Source organism: Juglans microcarpa x Juglans regia, chromosome 1D, assembly GCF_004785595.1.
Source record: "Juglans microcarpa x Juglans regia isolate MS1-56 chromosome 1D, Jm3101_v1.0, whole genome shotgun sequence".
In the NCBI taxonomy this organism is placed as follows: Eukaryota; Viridiplantae; Streptophyta; class Magnoliopsida; order Fagales; family Juglandaceae; genus Juglans; species Juglans microcarpa x Juglans regia.
Genome location: NC_054594.1, coordinates 15,081,546 through 15,094,919, shown reverse-complemented (window position 1 = coordinate 15,094,919; position 13,374 = coordinate 15,081,546).

Here is a 13,374-nt window from a genome sequence, read left to right as displayed (position 1 = left end):
GTGGGTTAGCCGCCACGTACGACCCTTTCGATGTCATTGACTGTGACGATGGCGAGCAACGCACGGGTTATTCTGTCGATGGTATAAACCTCTATCTTTTGTTATTTATGTTATTAGTTGATTGGTTAGGTTGTGGACAGTGTTGTGAAGTGTGGTTGCGGAGTATGTGCTGTAATGGCGACGTGGCGTTGTGTAGATTGGGAAGAGTACGTGTGGAGTGTACTCTGTGTGACGTATCGTGTGTGAAGGGAGTTCATGTGAAGTGTACTCCATGTGATGGAGTGATGCACCATATGGCGGGTATGCCATAGTGGTGATGAGTTGTAGTGTGTGGAGGGAGTACACGTAGAGTGTACTCCAAAAGGTGCAGCGACACACCGTGTGGCATGTCACAGAAATAAGGATGATTGTGTGGTCGATGGGCGTAGAGCGGGATGAGTAGTATCGGGAACTGTGGAATAATGTCTCGAAGTAGTTATGGTGTAGCCAGTAGTCTGAGGTGACGGGTGTCACCGTAATTGAATTATGGCTAGGGAGTATGGGTGAAGTAGTAGAACAAGTGTAGAAATGCGTAGCGGAAGCATGACTGGGAAATTAGTTACCAGCAGTCGTCCTTATAATAGGTGAGTTAGCATAGAAATGGCACAGTGGGATCATGTTGAGATGTCACGATGTGATAGGAGTACGTGAGGAACCGTACTTGTGATGAGTTAGGAGTTGGCGTAAGAATGGCATAGTGGGATGTCAGGTGATGTGACAAGGTCACGGTGTAGGTTGGGAGTAGTCTCAAGCTGTATGACGTGACGTAAGGCATGGTTGTGAATGAAGTCTTGTCGTGTTAAGTGTTGGGATGAACTGTCAAAAAGGGATGGGTAGCATGAAGAGTCATGCTAGCCTGGTTAAGAGAAGGTTGGTATCGGAGTATGGCCCTTGTCCCTACGAGCAGGTGATCAACATGTTATATGTTGGTCTCAGGTGATAAAAGGGTAAGGTACATGTGTAATCTGGTTAGACACATGTGCCAGACGAATTCACCATATGTAATGGGTAATCTGTCCTGAGTACAATTACACGGTGCTTAAGCCTCAGAGTTGGCTTAGAGCCGTGTGGCTTGAATGGATGGAAATGAGGATTTAGTATGGGCTAAGATGCATAGAGGCAGCGAGAGGTGTATTGCTAGGATTGGTATGTGTGATTCTGTCATCAGAATCATGTGTCGGAATGTGATTAATAGGAAAAGTAAGACGAATTTCTTAGTGTTTTAATCCTAAGGTGAATCACGGGTTCACTTTAGTGATAAGCACTCGAGGCAAGAACGTCCAGTTGGGAAGAGATAGTGACCGTAAGTGGTCTCCGAAGGTGTTAGCATAGTAAAGGACACGTAAAAGTACGGGATAGAAGGAAAGTGCTCCAAGTGAAGTGTAGCTTATGTCTTTTAAGTTTAAGTTACTTATGTACTAGATAGAAAATGACACTAAGGTTATGTGTATGTATGTAGGTTGTCATCTGACACGCACATGAATAGACTGTGTGATATGAAAGTTGCATGGAGTATAGGTAAGTATTGCGTTCATACTCTTCTAAAGTTTTTCTAAGATACAAGAAATGAAACGAAATGCTTTTCCTTACGATGCTTTACAAAACGACACGAAAGATGTTTTACGAAAACGTGCTAAGTATTCAAAGGTATAAGTATGTACGGCCCCTCATTGGCAACCCCTTTTTACGCATCCAAAAGTATTAATTGTACGCATGTGAATAGATGACTATACAATGTATCTATTGTATGTATTTTCAAAGAAAATAAAAGAAATGTCGAGGCCTGTGTCTCAAGTTTTAAACTGATGCTTTAACTGACGTTTTAAATGATGCCATGAAAGATGATGTTTAAGCCCATGCTTTTAAACGATGTTTTCCATGAATCGAAAGGATAGAGCTCAAATGAACTGAAAAAGGAACGAAAGGACTGAACTGAAACAAAAGACTGAACTGAATGAAAGGACTGAACGCTTAATGTATGAAAATACGTAACAGCCATATGAATAAATGGAAAGGGTACCAATGAATGGGCAGATGACAATGCTGGGTAAGTAGTACTGGTAGTGCACCCAGTGCTGTCTCCTAACTGAAAAGGGATTCCCAACCCGTGGCCATTGGCGGAGTCTGGATCCAAAGGAAGACCACTAACCCCAACACACGGGGCATAACAGTGTGTACCAGCCAATGAAAGTGATAAGAAAGAATTTATGAATGCATTGAATTCTTGAGGAAATGAAGGCACTGACGGAAGAAACGTTTTACGAAAAGAAAGCCCCTTTTAAAAGAAAAATCTCGTCCAGTGATGTTTTCAAAAGAACGCACGTGTGCACATATGCATGTACGTATAGTATGTATGAATGATGAATGCATGAATGAAAACCTATGTCGTTATATTTTAACTGTATAAAGTAATGCTTATGAGTCATCGACTCATTTTATGCCCCTCCTCCCATAGGAACTGAATGAGAAGTACACGTCAGGCGGACAAGGCCTATAGGGAAGAGCACAGAAGTCTAGGCATGAGAATTTAAATGTATGAGAGGCCTTTTTATTGTTAAAATTAATGATTTTCGTTGTAAACCTCTTTTATTCTCAAATTACATTTTATTTTATAACATAAAGTCTTGCATCCCGGGTATAGATGCAAAAAGTTTTAAATCGAACGGTAACTCCCGTCGTCTTTTCTAAAATTATTTTGTAAAAAGTCCCACCACAAAGACGGTTGTTACAATAAATACCTCTCTCACTTCCTCATTTATCCACACCTCTCCTCCAAGCCTTCTCTTGAGTCTTAAGATCCTTTCTCCCACTTAGTGAGCAATAGAGTGAAACCGAGTGAAGTTCTTGAGTGTTCTTGAGTGAATTTGTTTTGAGAGCTTTAAGGACCATGATTTCTATAAGTAATCTTGCCCTATCTTTTTTTTTAAGTTTAGAATGACATGTTAAACTTTAATTTATGGCATGAGAATGAGGTTTTGATTGATTTTAATTAAAGTTTAGCATGCTAATGTCATGACTTGATATGATTAACTAAATTACTTTAGGTCAAATTTTTAACCATGGCATGACTTGATATGATTTTATATGATTCACTAATATCTTGGAATGAATTTTGAAGGTTTAATTTTGAGGTTGGAAGCATGCCATAGTAAGCTTTAATTCTATCTTGTGTTGATCATCTAGCATGCATCGAGTTTGATTAATTTATGCTTAACTTATGGATGTTTGATTAATTTACTTAGGCTTGAATAATATGCATTTAGAAAAGCCTTATGATTGGGATAAGAATGAAAATGCATGATTTAACTAAGTTTTGAAACATCTTTAGGTAAGGAAAGCTAGAAAACATCATGCATACACTTAATAGATGATTTAGTGAGAATTAAGGTCTTGAACCCATGCTTAAGTGTTGGGATGAACTTGTATGGCCTGATGTCTAAGTTTTAATTATCTGTAAGGTTGTAATTACTATTGGCACTTGATGAATTTGAGTACACACGCATCCATAGAGGTTGAATAGTTGAAATCACATCTAGGCCTTAATGAAATGCATGCCACGGGTTGAGTATGATTAGCATAGTTTCACTTTGATTCTTAAAATTCTAAGGTCATATATGGATTTAAAATATAGAAAATACAGGATTTGTGAAGTTTGGTAAATTTTAGGGTCCAATTGTAAATAGTAAAAATTTAGGGCCTTAGTAAAATTTTGCTAAGTATAGGGGCAGTTTTGGAAATACCAATTCTTGAACCTTTTTTACTATGAACATCTTGCTTACTTATGCAATTCCTAACTTAGAACAACTCTTATTACAGTCGTACGAATTTTCTAAACACCCGACAAGTTTATAAGTTAGCCTCTAACTTACTCTTAGATAATTTATTTATGATTCTTGTATAAACGCCACATTCATATTATAAATGTCATTTTAGCATGAAATGTTATATGATACATTGAGTATTTGATTAATTTCTTACATGACACATGAAATTTTCACCATTTTTAGCATATTGCATATAAATGTCATTTTCATATGAAGCTTGCTACATATGCACATGTCATAAAATACATTTTTCAAGCATTGCATGAAAATAAAATTTTTTTCCCAATCCCAAAGACTAGGGTGGGAAAATTACCCTAATGGAACTCCTCTGTCTACTCTGGAGTTTTTAAGAATGGAGTGGTAACCCCTGGGTTGACGAAGAACAGTCAACGAGCGTCAAATAAGTTCCTTTTAAGGAAAGTTGGAGCGAAGTCAAATGTTATGTCACCAGCAAGTACTCACAATGCATATGGGGAACTCTGATGATACAATATGTTATGATGCTAATGTTTTGGTTAATATGTGAGTTGCTAATGGTGATGCTTAACGATGATGAAATGCTATGTTTTTGAAAGTTTAATTGATGTTCTCTGTAAGAAAATGTGCATCAAAGTTTTTCTGAAAATGTTGAGGAATCTGGATGGGAGACAAATTCTAATTTTCTGCATAGCATGCATTTCATATTTATCATTTGTCATGCATAATTTATATTTGTACACATTGGTTGTTTAACTTACTGAGATTTCAAGTAAATCTCTTTCTAGTAAATCTCACTCTTGTGGACCCACTACCATTCCCCCTGAAATGATAGAAGTTGTGTCAGGACCCGTAGAGGATGAACAGGATGGACCGCTAGATACAGATGATTGAAGAGGAGCCGAACCTTAAGTGAAGGCTAGATATAATTTTGATGCTCATAAGCATTGACTCTTTATACTTTAGAGCGTATGAAAAAGTTGATCTAACTGTGAAACTTGGATTAAGTATTTTGTATTAAGGAAATGTTATCCTTAAGTTTGAACTTATGGTTTTAATATTATTGGAATGTTTAGTTCATTCTAGCATACATTTTTATTAGTCACCCTATTTTTTGATGCACTTATTGCATACTACGATGCATTGCATATTAACTGTCACAAATAGGGGTATGTAACCTTGTGTTGCATATCCCAACACTCTGAGTCTCTGTTCCATCCCAAGCGGGGGTTTGGGGGCATCACACGAATCAAGCGATCAATTAGGTTTTAGTCCGTTAGTATAGTCAAATCCTGATCCACTATGGTGATGGAGTTCCCTTTCTATTTAATTACGGCACTTAGGAATAGAATTTTTTTAAACGAATTGCACCATTAGAATCGAAAGAATATTTAAGATTTTATAGTGTAATAAAAAGTTTTGAGCTTTTTGAGTGAATGGTAACTCTTTGGGAGAGTGCCACTTGGCAACTAGTTCAAATAGCTGTCAAACCGCCATGTAAGATGTCCAAATGTATTGAGGATCACAGGAAAAGCTTTTTATTTGGACATGTGGCACAATCCTAGAAATCCAATTAGAAACCCTAAGACACATGTCAAAAGGATGACAAAGTGTGTAAGAGATGGAAATTCAAGCTTGTTATCATGCCTCTTACATTAAACACTATTTCATCCAACTAAACATTATTTGGTCAACCAAAAAGAGGGTTTCAACTCTAATGAAACCCTAAAGCATTGGAAGCCAACCAAAACCCTAAATCTTGTGAGGAAATCGAAACCTCAAATTGATTTGCAAAACCTTAAACACATCCGATTGTGATTAAGTGATTTCTCACTTGGTTAAATCACTTCCACGTGAAATTAACCACTCAATTACACACTCTTACACCCTTAACTACTCCCTTACATCTTGTAATTACATTTAACCAATAAAAGTTTCATTTGAACCAAGCCATGACCGAAACTCTAACTAAACTCCAAACTAGACACCATTCGGTTAGCTTCATTTAGTCCCACTCAAACCACCACTTAGCCCAAGATTCTTGAGCAACCTTCCTCCTCCTTACAAGGTCATATCATGGTTGTCATGCCACCTCATGATTGGACCCAAATAGAGTCTTGATGGCAAGTCAAAAAGCCACCCATCACACCCTCACCCATTTGGCCAGCAGCAGGACAACCCTCAGTTAAGCCTTTTTCTCCTCCATTTTCACAAGCTACCTCACATCATTTGTCATTCACCCACCCACATCAGACCTTCCCTATACCCCACATCCCTTTCTTTTGGCCTCCACACTTAGCAAATTTCATCCATTCTTCCAAGACCAAACCAAGAGAGAGTTGAGAACATTTTCTGGCATCTTTGTGTTCTAGCATTCTAAGCTTTTGTAGGTTGATTTTGTTGGCTAAATTATCTTGTATTTTGTTTATTATTGAGTCTAGTTTACTTAGTTGTACATTGGTGATTTTTTTCCTTGGAGTTTTGATGGATGAAGGTTAGTGTTTTTGGTTGAAAGGTTTGGTGTTGACAGATTTTGAGATTTGTGATGAACGTTGATGTTTTATGAAAACTTTGATGAAATGAGGGGTATCTATTGATATGATGAAGTTTTAACATGTTGATATGCAAGTCTATGATATGATTCGAGCATGTTAGGTTTTTATAAAAGAGTTCTGCATGATCTTCAATGTGTCAAAAATCAATTGGCTCAAATCAGTTTCTATTTTGGATTAGTTTGTGAGTTTGGTTCTAGAAACTTGATCCTTTGGCTTTGCTTCTCATATATGTTGTTCTTGAGATTTTGATCTATGGATTAAGAGTTTATTTTTGAAAATTTATGTTTTAGACCTTTGTTGGAGTGATGATAAGCATGCAAGAGTTTGTTTTAAAGGTCTAAACCATAAAGATCTAGAGGCTCTCGGGTTTGATCAGATGTTTTGATGAAATGTTTCCACGACATGCAAGATTTAATGCTTAGATCAAGTTATAACTTGAATGTGAGGTATATGTTTATGTTATTTGAAGATTTATTGCTTAGAAATCAAGGATCTAGTCAATTTGTTTCAAGTCCAAAGCATGTTATACTTGGTTTCATAGTTTTTATGCAAATCAATTGTTCTAAGTTGTATTTTGTCATTCTTGGTTATTTATTCAAGCATGCTACTACTTAGGTTTGAATAATAAACATGTCAAGAGAGTATTAATAGAATTTTGGAGTCCTTGGAGTTGATTGGAAAGTATTAGACCAAGAACATCAAGAGTTGGTTCATTTTGACCTAATCATGATGTTTTGGAATTTTTTTTGATGCTGTGAGTCCAAGTTTTTATGGAATTGTAAATTGGTGTCTTAGCATGATTTGAGAACTAGGAATGTTTTTAGAGTTGATAAATTATGTTTAAGCATGTTAGTATGTTGGATGGTCAAAAAGCAACAAATCATAGTTTTTGCCCAAGGGTGAATCGACCAAGAGAGAATTGGCCTAGTTGTGATTAGTTTTAAATTTATTTTGAGTTCATATTTGGATTTAGGATGAGAATTACATAAGGAATGTAAATTTTGGAAAGTATTGGAGTTCGTTTGCAAAATCGTTATTTTACAAAAAAAATTTGTGATTTTCCATAAGTAGAGAGGTAACCTTGCAAATTTAGCCCTAAGTTAGCAAGTTTTATTTTTATAAGATTTTAGTGAGATTTTGTAACCTTAGAAAATATCTCATTTCTGTTCACACCTTTTTACGCTTCGTTTTACATTACGCTACAATTCTAGGTGGAGCAAAGTACAGTCAATAGGCTTTGAATAGAACCTAAGTAACTCTGGTTACTGGAGCGAAGTCAGGTACCCAACATCGGTGATGCCAACTACACTTTTAACAGTTTTAACAGTTTTATCAATTCATTTATCATGACGTACCCATAACAGGCGCACATGTATGTGATGTGATGCTATACCGGCATGAGCACACGGCCTTTGGGGAGCTGTGAATCATTTACAATTCACGTTAAACAAACATATATACATAACAAAATCATGCCACGATCAAGTTAAAGTCATGTTAAGTTCATGTATAGTGATGTTATTTACAAGTCACGTCATGCATGTTCAAGTTAATGTCATGATGCATGCTTGTCATTTTACTGCCATGCATTCCTATGTATACTATTGATATAAGAGTTTACTTGTAGAGATTTGTAAAAATCTCACTTGGTAGTCTCAACTACCATTTATGAAGACATGGTTATGTTTTGGGATATAGTGTTTTGGTTCTTGTGTATTGCTCAAAGAAAAAAAAAATCTAATGTGAATATAGCATACTGTTAGAAGCATGCTAGGTGCACTACATCTTTAACTGTCATGAACGTGGGTATGTGACCTTGTGTTGTATGTCCCGATGTTTCAAACTCCATCAAATCCCAAGCGAAATTTTGGGACATCACACTATGCATTGTATTCATAAAAAGGGCGTAAGGGTGTGATGTCCTTGAAATTGGATATAAGTAAAACTTATGATCGGGTGGAATGGTCTTGCAAGAATTATGTTGAAACTTGGTTTTGATTAGAGATGGTTGGCTCTCATATTATCTTGTATTAATTTAATCTCTTATAAGGTGCTTATTAATGGGGTGCCTACTTCTTAATTTGATGCTTCACGGGTTTGTTCTATGTTATGTGGGGTTGTCTTCTCTTCTTCAGGTTGTTGAACAAAGACAATTGATAAAGGGGGTGAAGTTTGTCCTAGAGCTCCTACTATTACTCATTTGTTTTTATTTTTTTTTTTTATTTTTTTATTTTTATTTTTTTTTTTTTTTTGCAGATTATAGCCTATTATTTTGTAAAGCTACTTGGCCTCTAAATGAAAATTTGAAGCAGTTGACACAAGTGACAGGGTTAGTTCCTATTTTCATTACTATTTCGTGGGGTGTATGGAAGTAGAGGAATTTGAAATTATTTCAGAATTCTAATTGTGGGCTTCAAGATGTTGTTGATAATTGCTTAGCATATGTTAAGAGGTATTCTACCATTAAAATGCAACAACTGATTGTACATAAGGAAATTGTACTCTCTTTGAAACCTCCCCACCAAGGTATAGTAAAACTTAATTTTGATGGTGCATTTTTTCATTCTTCTAACTCTGCGGGTGTTGAATTTATTTTAAGAGATGATAATGGTGATGTTTTATTTGCTTTGAGTTGAAAAGAAGTTGGGTTGTTTGAAGTAGATGATATTGAGACCTTTGCTACTTTGAGGGAAATTCAAATGATCTAGAATTTAGATTTTTTTTTGCTATTGGAAGGGGATTCCTTGTCTGTGATAGAAGTTATTGGTTATAAGGAATTACCTAATTACTCAAGTCAAGGGAATATGATCTCTGAAATTCAAAGTCTTCTTTCTTTCTTTTTTGGAGTATGATGTAATTCATGTAGGTAGAGAAGGAAATGAAGCAGATCACTTACTTGCGAAGCATGCTCGTTTTGTGGATGATACTATTCAGTGGTGGTATCAATGCTCAGATTTTATTCAGCTTAAAATCTTACTAGATGCTAATTTGTAATTGTTGGGTGTTAAATTTGTTACTGATTTTATTATTATAAGAGAAATACTTTAGCTACAAATGAATTACAAAAAAATAATCTCACAAACTGACGTGGCTTGATGTAATTTGCCAGATTGTAAAGTTACTTTTTTTGTCAAGTAGATTTAACGGATCACATGAAACCACACCAATTTGTAGGCTTCCTTCTGTATAATCCATTTGTGACTATAGTACTTGTGACGCCCCCAGCCACCGGTTCGGATTGGACGGTGACTGAAGCGTCAGGACATGTAACTCAATGATACAAACCACTCGTACATGACAAATACGATGCAATGCACCTATAAATCTAGTAGTATTCAGCAATTCGCAGTGAAAAATTCTTTTAACTATATAGGGACGATGCTAATATAATAATCACGGTACTGATTGTAAGCATCCCAAAAGTTTAAATTTCATAATAGTACTCCAAAATAGATAATTATTTGAAAAGACTCCCAAAACACAGGACCATCAAAATAGATAATTCCCTCCTTTGCCTCCTAACGTTGTTGTTCCTCAGGTGTATTCTATGGACAATCTCGAATCATATGGCCGGTTTGACCACATCTAAAATATGTTCCCATGGCAAATCGACATTTACTGCTATGCTTTCATCCACATCTTCAGCATGGTGGGGGTGTGACTGGTACTGCATTCCTGACTACTTTCTCCTTTCCTTTATCCATCACATAGGGAACCTTCCTCTTTCCCGCATCTTTTCCCAGTGAGTAGGGCATTCATGTCTTCCAGTTCACATGAACTTGAGAAATTAGATTCCTTTGTTCCGCTTCTGCGATTGACGCAACGTTCACCAATTCTTAGAAGTTCTCTATTCGTAAACATGCGACTTGATTCCGAATCCTCAGTTGCAATCCATCTTGAAACTTTCTAGCTTGCATCTTCTCCGTTCCAATCAGATGAGGGGCAAATCTTCCCAATTCCATAAATCGAGTTGCATACTGTTCTACCATTATATTGCCTTGTGTTAAGTTCACAAATTCCAATGCTTTCTGCTGCTTGGCCGTCTCTGGAAAGAAATGACTATCAAATTCCTTCTTAAATTACTCCAAAGTGAGAGTAGCCACTTCTCCCAATTCTTGTGCCAACAATTGTCTCTTTGTATCTCACCATATTCCAACTTCTCCTGGAAGCAAGTGTCTGGCATACTGGACTTTTTGCTATTCCGTACACCCACTTATATCAAAGGTCCTATCCAAGTCGCTAAACCACTTGTTGGCTTTCAGGGTTCCTTTCGTACCTACAAAATTCAGGTATCTATACACCAAGAATCTCTCAAATGGAAATCCTCGGTTATCTCCTATAGGCAGTTCTTGCCTAACATTATGTCCTTGTTCTATCTGGTTCTACACCACTTCTGTCATTTGGCAAATAGCCTCCACTATTACTTGTCCTCCTTCCATTGGAGGGTTCCTAGCCTCCTGATCTCGTGATCTTGGAGAAACATTCTCATGCCATCCACGGACCATCAATCATTTTCCTCCTAAAACGCATAAAATCAACGCTCATCAGCTTCTTCTCATAGAGGAATTACTTCTTCTCCACTTCACAGTCGTAGTCTAAACCGCATACTTCCATCCAAGCGTGCTTCCTTAAAGATTCAAACCTTAGCTAGAAGATTAAAAACCTATAACTATATGATTTCAAACCTAATTTTAGGTACCATGTATCCCTAGGACAACTTGTGGGTTTACCCAGAGACATAATTGCTCAGATACCACCGCTCTGTGACACCCCGAGCCCCCGCTTGGGATTAAACGGTGACTAAAGCGTCGGGACATGTAACTTAAGGCTACATATCCTTTGTACATGACAAATAAGATGCAATGCACCTATATCTAGTAGTATGTAGTAATTCGCAATGGAAAAATTCTTTTAACTACATAGGAACAATGGTAATATAATAATCATGGTACTGAATGTAAGCATCCCAAAAGTTTAAATTTCATAATAGTACTCCAAAATAGATAATTGTTTGAAAAGACTCCCAAAACACGAGACCATCAAAAACTGTTTTCACAAAAACCATAAGTCATTTCTTTTTCTCCCCAAGACAATTTTAGGTTCTCAGATTTTCCAATGCTACCGCTCCATCTTGAGCCAAACATAAAAAGACTTCATGTGACTTCTGAGGCTCAGATGTCAGAAGTCCTAAGTCCTTTACTATCTCTTTTGCCTCAACCGTAGTCTCACTAGCTTGCTTAAGGAAACTAGATACTTGGTTCATATTCCACCAAAATCTCAAGTTCTTCGATGGGTTGGTAAGCGTAGTATGAATCTCGACCTCGCTAAGACTAGCTAGAATTTTTCGGAGAAGCAATGCCGTGCACTTCAAAGCGTTGGCAATAAAGTCATGACAAGCTTTCCCGGTGAACTCGTCCTCTATCATTCAACCATCTAGGTTCATGGTTCTATAGTGTCTAGGGTACCTATAACAACTTTTACCATTCTGGGTCGGGAAATAGTAATGAAAACTACCACAGTGAGATTTTGGAAAATCTCAGTAAGTAAACATCATGAATGTATCACTGTTGTGTCTAATCCATTTCAACACCTACCAAGGCAATTCTTACCAAGTTTTGAAATAATGACTATATACTCACATGAATTTCTATATGGTGTCTTTCATCCTTAGTCATAATCAATGCACACATGAATTTCTAAATGGTGTCTTTCATCCTTAGTTGTAATCAATGCACATTCTCCTCAACCCTACCTTTCATCTTCTAAGGTATGAAACTTAGCATAATTAGTTGAAATGAAAGAATGAGTAGAGTAACTATGATCACATCATTGTTTTCCTCAGCCCCTTCAGGTGTCAGTGCATAAACTCATGCAAGTGCAGTGTTACACTCATTATTATCTCAGATCATCGGATTAGTCCTCCGAGGAAGTTGATTGCTTGTTCCACTATTACCCAACTGCAAGGGGCAATTTCTGGTGCAGTGGGCTAACTTGTTGCATCAGAAGCACAATCCAGGCTCTTTCCTGCACTCTCCAGGATGTACTTGGTTGCATGTCTTGCACTGATAATTTATCACATACATATAAAAGTAAACCACTAATGAATGTATGGACATGAACTTTGACGTAAAACTTTGACATATGCAACATAGACTTTTTCATAAAACAACTTTTCATCATTTAGACTTCTTAACACATGTTCATATCATTTGAGCTCGGGTCATTATTCTTGTCGTGACATATCATGTCATTCTTATCATTTCATAACATGTCATGCCATTCTAATCATTTTATAACATGTCATATTATGATCATATCACATTCTTTCGAGCCATTTCATATCATATCATAACATATCATGGCATAACATAACATATCATAGCATGTCATATCGTATCATGGTGTGTCATATCATATTATAACATGGAGCTCAAATGCCTTATTCATTTCATAATTCATATGGTTGGATGTCTCACGATCCCCTTAAGCACCATGTGTTTGTCGCTAGTATTGCATCAACCAACGATCCACTTGATTGAGGTGAATACGTCATAACATAAACATATTCTTTTACAGTAGTTCGCTTATTTCGCCTTCACCATATGTCACCCACTAGTTTTAGGTGCAACCTTACTTCGGTATCCTTTCCATAAGGAACCATTCGAGGCCCGTCGACTATACTTCATCGACCTAGGGGTCTCCAATCGACTTTAAACGCTCTAGAGTAGGCAGGGAGTTCCACTAAGACATTTCCCGATCCTAGCATTTAGGGTCATGATAAAATATACTTTGACCTTTTTTTTCTTTTTCAAAACATGGACTCATATGCATGAGACATGGACACATGATGAATACATGACACATGCAATTGTATGACGAATACATGTAAATATAGTCGAATCATACTTGCCCAAACACAAAACAGATTCATATACCCTTGATATAGCCATGGCCGATTCATACAAGTCCTCCAAACATGG